Here is a 7,255-nt window from a genome sequence, read left to right as displayed (position 1 = left end):
ACCACGCGCCGAGGCCCGGGAGTCCCTTGCTCGCTCGCTCGCTCGCTCGCACGCACGCGCGGGCCCTGAGCCCCAGCGAGCTGGGCCCCACCCGGCCTGCAGCTCTACGCACTCCCTGGGTGTGGGCTCTGTCGCACCTAGCCATCACGCTGCGTTCCGAGCACGCCGCTGTTAGGTATGCCTTTTACATTGGACGCGGGCAGGGGGTGGGCCGCGGCGGATCTCTGGCAAGGATTTTGCCTTGTTTACGAGCGGCATAAATTCCCAGCCTCAAGCAGTTCTGGAGGGATTTACTTGTTCAAGTCCTCACAGCGCTATTAAGGAAAAGAAGAAACCTTGGGGAGTTCTTTAATCTCAGAAGAAAAGTGTGTTCACCTTCTAGAATCGATGGAGAATGAAGGGTGGGGACACCACGGGGTTACAATGGTCTGGTGTATGCATACGAGTCCTGGGAAGTCGATTGCTTTAGGGCATCTTATCTTGAAACTCTTTTGGTCTGGAGAATTCCGAGAAAGTCTGTCCTACCCAGACTTGTCACTAACTAGTGCTCCCTGGAAGAAGTGGCGAGGCTTTGAGGCGTGGTACCTGGGTGTTGCTGTATGGGTTCTGGTCATACCGGTCTTTGGGTGGAGGTGGTTGAATTAGTCCAGAAATAATATTTCCTCTACTCTCCCGGCACCCCTGGCATAGTGCCATTTGAAAACCGTTCCCCGTTCTGGCCGCTTGGCTGTGGGACTGTGAACAGTGTGGCTTCGGCATCCCCACGTGGAAAGTTGAAAGAACAGTTCAATGAGCACCCCAAGTGCTTAACTCCAAGGTTGAGTAAGTGTTAACATTTTGCCACAATTGCTTTTTCTCTCTCCTAAATACTTCAGCCTGCATTTCGTAAGAATAAAGACAGACCTTCTTTCATGCAACCACATGAGAAATTTAATCACATCTAAAAACCTTAACAATTTGATAATATAACCTAATATCTAGCCCGTATACAAATTTCTCCAGTTGTCAAAAGATGTGTTATATATTGGTTTTGTAGAAAGATAGTACAATGAACATGTATACATTGCATTTGTTATATGTGTCTCTTTTAGTGCAGAACAATCCCCCTCACGTTTTTTGTTTTCTTGGCATTAACTTTTTGGAGAGTCTAGGCCAGTTACCTTGTAGAGAGTTCTACATTCTCCATTTGTTAGACCTTTTTTTTCCCTCCTGATGTCCTTTAACCTTTTCTCTAACTCCCTAGAAGGAGGATCAAGAGGTTTGATTAGATGTCAAGAATCCAGGCTTTAGGAGGTGCTATTCATATTGTTCCTTATCAAGAAGAACATAGTATTAAATATTAAACACATTAATTTTTAAATATATAATAGGTTGTTCCAGTATCAATAACTGAAATCTGAATGGTCCTTAGATTTCTCTGTATGGTCCATTACAAAGTCTACTTTCCCTTTTGTGGTTAATAGGTAATCTGAGAGGGTAGAGGCTTTGAAACTCTTTGTAGGAGAAAGTCTTAGATTCCTGCAAGAAGAAAGAACACTGGTTAGAAATCCATTGCCTGGGTGGGTAGAGTAATCATCTGGTTCGTTCTGGTTCTTGCTACCTCAGATCACCTTCATTGAACGAAATACTAGCTTTATTCAAAGAATAGTAAAATTCCGGTCTCTTTAGAGTTTGGGCCACTTTAGAGTTCCTGTGGATAATTCTGGTAAAAGCACTGATGCTTCCTACAGGTCTTGTGATGTATGTTTTAAGATTTTATAAAATCTGGGAGGCATTTCCTGTATTTACCTGGGCATGCCTTATCTGTCCTACCAGCTCTGTTCTAATAATAGAAATGGATCAAGGGTATGTAATGCACTGTGTAATCTCTGCCTGTTGTGCTCTGGTCTCCGGCTCATATAAATATCTGAGGGTGTGAGCTCATCCATTTTAAGTTCATAAGCTGTGCTGGGCAAGAGCTATGTCCAGTTTGCGCTATATAACAATGACCACTTCAGCTTCCACAAGAGAAGTCCCAAAGGACATCATCTATTCCACAGACAAACGGAGAGTTTTAAACAGACGGCCTATATCCCCACTTGTCAAAAGAGGACAATATTTAGTAAGTTAGTCTAAGTCAGTGAGTTGTGTCAGTGATTTTCAGTTGTGTCTGCTCTTACCCCTGACAGTTGATCGGAATTTCATCAGCATACTAAGAGTCCCAAGACAGAAGCTGGAAGGCAAAAGTGAGCCTTGTAAATTATGTAGCATCATTTTTGCCACATGCTATTGGTCAAAAGCAAGTATAGGACTATTCAAGATTCGAGGGGAGGAGATCAGACAGGTCACAATTACCAGGAGATGAGGATCAGTGTCGGGGAGGAGGGACATATTTGGAAAGGAGCTACCACACTGATCTAAGCCAAATGCAAATTCAGATGTGTAGTATTGATCATATTAGTCCTTTGCTCAAAATCTGGTAGGGCTGGGTCATCTGTTTTACTTTGACCCTAGTCGTAACTCCCCATCCCCAATTTGCACTGACTATAAATATGGCCCACCATTTCTTTTAGTTTACAGATTCCTTGGTTCAACTGCTGCTTCCTTATGAAAGCCTTTTGTGGGCTAAAGGGAAAGAATAGAGGAGTGAAATATGCATTTAAAAATCATTTGTGGTAATTTGAAGGTTCTCTGAAAATAACATAGGTGAAAAAGGAGACAAAAATGGGTGTACAAAAAATGGGTGCACAATAAAATTGTATTTAGATAGTAGTAGGGGAATGAATGAATATTTAGGCTTAATGCATATTCAGATCTAAATCATTGTTGTGATTCTTTTCCTGGTTCCGGCTCTGGGAGGTAGCTGTGCCCTTTGCAAAGGGTAAAGTGATTGCTGCTTGCTGATGCCTTTATCACAGCCATTCTTCACCCCACCTTGGCTGACAATTTACCTCACTAAGTAAAGGAGGTCCATTGATAACAAAACTAGGCAGGCTGCATTGCAAACAGGTTAATCTATGGAGGAAAAAAAAAGACCTTTGTATCTGGAAGGATGTATTAGGACGTGGATATTACATCTTACAAAAACTATGTTTTTATTTTAGAAAAGTTGTAGTCCAATACTTGTTTTTAAAATGTTTTGGGGTGCACCAGGGGGAGCCTGGGTGGCTCAGTCAGTTAAGCATCCTACTCTTGATTTTGGCTCAGGTCATGATCTCCTGGTTCGTGAGACTGAGCCCGGCGTTGGGCTGTGTGCTGACATCATGGAGCCTGCTTGGGATTCTCTCTCTGTCCTTCCCCCCTACCCCAATAAATAAACTTTAAAAATTTTTTTAAAAATAAATGTTCTGGGGGCACCTGGGTGGCTTAGTTGGCTGAGCGTCGCACTCTTGATTTGGGTTCAGGTCATGATCCCAGAGTTGTGGGACTGAGCCCCCCTGTCACGCTCCATTGTGAGTGTGGAGCATGCTTAAGATTCTCTCTCTCCCTCTTCCTCTCTCCCCAAGTCGTGCACACTCTCTCTCTCTAAAAAATAAAAATTAAAAAACTGTTTTGAATGTCCCATGAATAGTATGTATGTGTACTGCCAAAACCTCTCTAGAATGCAAAACAGAGCCATGGACAGCAGATTGGGACAAGAAATCCTAAATTAGTGAGAAGAAAAAGTCCAAAACCTTTAAGAGTATTTCCTTTGAGGCAGTCTCCTTGTTCACTGTGTAGCATTTAGCTTCTTGTGATTCATTTATCCATTGCAGTAGAGCAAACTATCCCATGTATTACAAATATCCCTTTAATATTTCTCACAATTCTGAGAGTTGCTTGAATGGTTCCTTTGTGGTTTTGTTTGGGTTTATACAGTTATGTTCAGCTGTAGCAGGGATTAGCAACACTTTCTGTAAAGGGCCAGTAACGCATATTTTAGGCTTTGTCTCTGTTGCATATTATTCATTGGTACTTATTTATTTCATTCTTTACACACCTTTGACAAGCAAAAGCTAGTCTTAGCTCAAGGGCCCAACATAAAAACAGGCTGAGGGCCAGATTTGGCCCTTAACTGTAGTTTTCCAAACCCTGAGCTAGAGAGTAAGCTGAGCTGAAGGTCCAAAGTGCCTGTTGGTGATGCTATCCATTGAGGGCCACAATTCTTCTGGAGGATTCTTTCATAGAGAGGAGGGTGTGGCCTCTCCTTCACAGGCTACATTGTCCATCTTTGGGCAGCATCTAAGATAGTGGGGGTGGAAGCTGGCAGCCTTGTTAAGGCATAGCCTTGGGAGTCAAGCAAGGTCACATATGCCATATTCTGTTGATCAGAGGAAACCCAGGGACCAACTCAGATTCAAGAGTTGGGCAAATAGTCTCTCGCTCTCTATGGGAGTTGCTGCAGATCCTGTGACTACAGCTAGCTGAACTAATTGGCAGACTTGTACTGTGTGCCCCACCAAGGGAGATCAAGGGCAGTGATGACCTTGACATTAGATTGACATCTCACACTTTTATACTTTATATATATATATATATATATATATATATATATATATATATATACACTATGCTTTTATACTTGCCAGCTGGTTTCTGATTCTGTGGGCACTCACTCACTTTCCTCAGTACTTACTTGTTTAGAGGTGTCTCAGCCTCCAGATTATCCGCTCCCTGAGGGAAGTGAGGACCCCCCCCCCCCCCCCCCGCTGTGATATATCTTCAACAGCTGTGTTTTGCATTTAATTGAATAGTTTTACTGAGGTTTAAAGTCAAGTAATTTGCTTACTTCACAAAAGCAAAACAAATTTAAGAATGCAGCACTACCTATAAATTCTAGAAGAACAGCATGCATCAAAGAATTACATTTCACACCCAAATACTGTCTAACCAATCAGATGTTTAAACTTCCCAGATGCTTTCCAAACATAATCAAGAGTTAGGAAGCAGTCTCCTTAATGGTAAGTTTGAACTAGCAATCACCTTTAAAGACATATTATATTTTAACTTTAAATTTGCAGGGGCGCCTGGGTGGCACAGTCGGTTAAGCGCCGGACTTCAGCCAGGTCACGATCTCGCGGTCTGTGAGTTCGAGCCCCGCGTCAGGCTCTGGGCTGATGGCTCAGAGCCTGGAGCCTGTTTCCGATTCTGTGTCTCCCTCTCTCTCTGCCCCTCCCCCGTTCATGCTCTGTCTCTCTCTGTCCCAAAAATAAAAATAAAAACGTTGAAAAAAAAAAAATAAATAAAATAAAATGATCTTATAAAAAAAAAAGAAGAAAAAAAAATTTGCAGATGAAAATTGAACAGTAGCAACAGTTTGTAATATACGTTATGTATGTTCTAAGGCAGAAGTGATTCTGTAGAGGGTTTCTAATCTACAGTAAATGCTGCTACTAATTGCTCAGTTGAATTTTTTAATGTGTTTTCTCCCAAATCTCATTGTAACTCTGTCTTCTTCTACTTGATGGAAAGCTTTGACAGTTTATTATGTGTAGAAGCAGCTGGGGTCTATTTCTAATTGATGATTTGTTATCTTATATTTCTTACTTGACTATCCACATTTTTCATTCTCTTCAGCATCTTCCTCCAGCGTCTCCTGTCTTACTGAACTAGATGGATGGTGCTGTTTTTGTGCAAACGCAGACAATATTTCAGTCTCTCCTCTGTGTCCTTTCATCAGGCTATGGATACATGCAGGGCTGATATAATGTGACATGAATATGGCACTTAAACATTAACAAAATGTATTCACACATACTGTATGAGTTGATTGTTAATATATCAGTGGCAGGTGAGGAAACTGGGGAGCAGACGTCCCAGAGTACCTCAAATTTAACATGTCCAAGTTAACCTCATAAAATCTTTTTATTCTCCAGATACCTGATTTGGTCAAAAGCAGCTCCATTTATCAGTCACCCAAGTCTGACTTTCTTCCGATATAAAATTTAAATACAATGAACGCACAAAACTCAAGTGTACATTCGCTGATTTTTGACAAATGCATACACCTGTGTTATTCAAGCCCCTCTCCAGAGGGATGATGTTAGTAATATTTAAAGAGCTCCTTAAAACTGAGAAGGCAAACACCAACAACACAACAGAAAAATGAGTAGAAGATGAAAACAGAGAGTTCCACCAAAAAAGAAATACAAATAGCCCCTAAATGTATGAAAAGATGGTCAGCCTTCCTATAATAAGGGAAATATTTAACAATGAACAATCTAAATAGGAAATTAAAAACAATTCCATTTACAATAGCATCAGGAAGAATAAAACACTTAGAATTAACCAAGGAGGTGAAAGACTCATACACTGGAAACTATAAAACATTGCTCAAAGAAATCAAAGAAGACATAAAGAAGTGGAAAGATACTCTGTATTCACGGACTTATGGGGGGAATAAGATGACATATATTTGCATATTATTTTAAAAAGAAATGTAAGAAAGATAAACCAGAAACTACTGAAAATGTTGGAAAAGGAGTATAACTTCTCTGAGCTTCCTTCTTTATGTAGTTTTGACTTTTGAAACTGTAAATATTTTGCATATTAAATCAATAAAAATTTAAAAAGCAAACCCTAAGACTGAACACAGCTACAAACGAAGCTGCCAAATGAAACTATCATCTAGATACCGTAACTCAGGAAAAAAAGTTCATTCAACTTGCTTTTGAGCACAGTACTCTCTTAACAGAATGTATTTTAAGTACAGGAAGAATTGTGAATAAATAATGACATTTTCTTTTTAGGTTTGTTTTTTATAGTGCTATCAGTGAAGAAATTCTCAAGTTATTTTGTATGTGTTAAGAAAACTGTTGGAAATCAGAAGATTTTTCCTCACTATGGGAGAAGGGAGATACCAATTGGAGGTTAGGAAGAATCCTGGCTTTTTTTTTTTTTTTTTTTTTTAAATTAGATTTGATTTGAATTGCAAGTATCAGTATTAACTCATGCTTTTTAAAAAATTTTTATTTCTGGGGTGCCTGAGTGGTTCAGTTGGTTGTGTCCAATTCCATTTTGGCTCAGGTCATGATCCCAGGGTCATGGGATGGAGCCCCATATTGGGTTCTGTGCTGAGTGTGGAGACTGCTTGAGATACTCTCTCTCTCTCTCTCTCTCTCTCTCTCTCTCTTTGTCTCTCGCTCTCTCTCCCTCTCCCTCCCTCCTTTCTTTCCTCTGCCCTCTCCCCTGCTCTCACTTTCTCTCTAAAATTAAAAAAAAATGTATTTCCTAGCCCTGTCTCCTGAAAAGGCCTAGAAGCAATAACATTCCAGTAGCATTGGGCATAACTTGTACA

The sequence above is a fragment of the Leopardus geoffroyi genome, chromosome C2 (genome assembly GCF_018350155.1).
Source record: "Leopardus geoffroyi isolate Oge1 chromosome C2, O.geoffroyi_Oge1_pat1.0, whole genome shotgun sequence".
In the NCBI taxonomy this organism is placed as follows: Eukaryota; Metazoa; Chordata; class Mammalia; order Carnivora; family Felidae; genus Leopardus; species Leopardus geoffroyi.
This window is presented reverse-complemented; position numbering follows the sequence as displayed.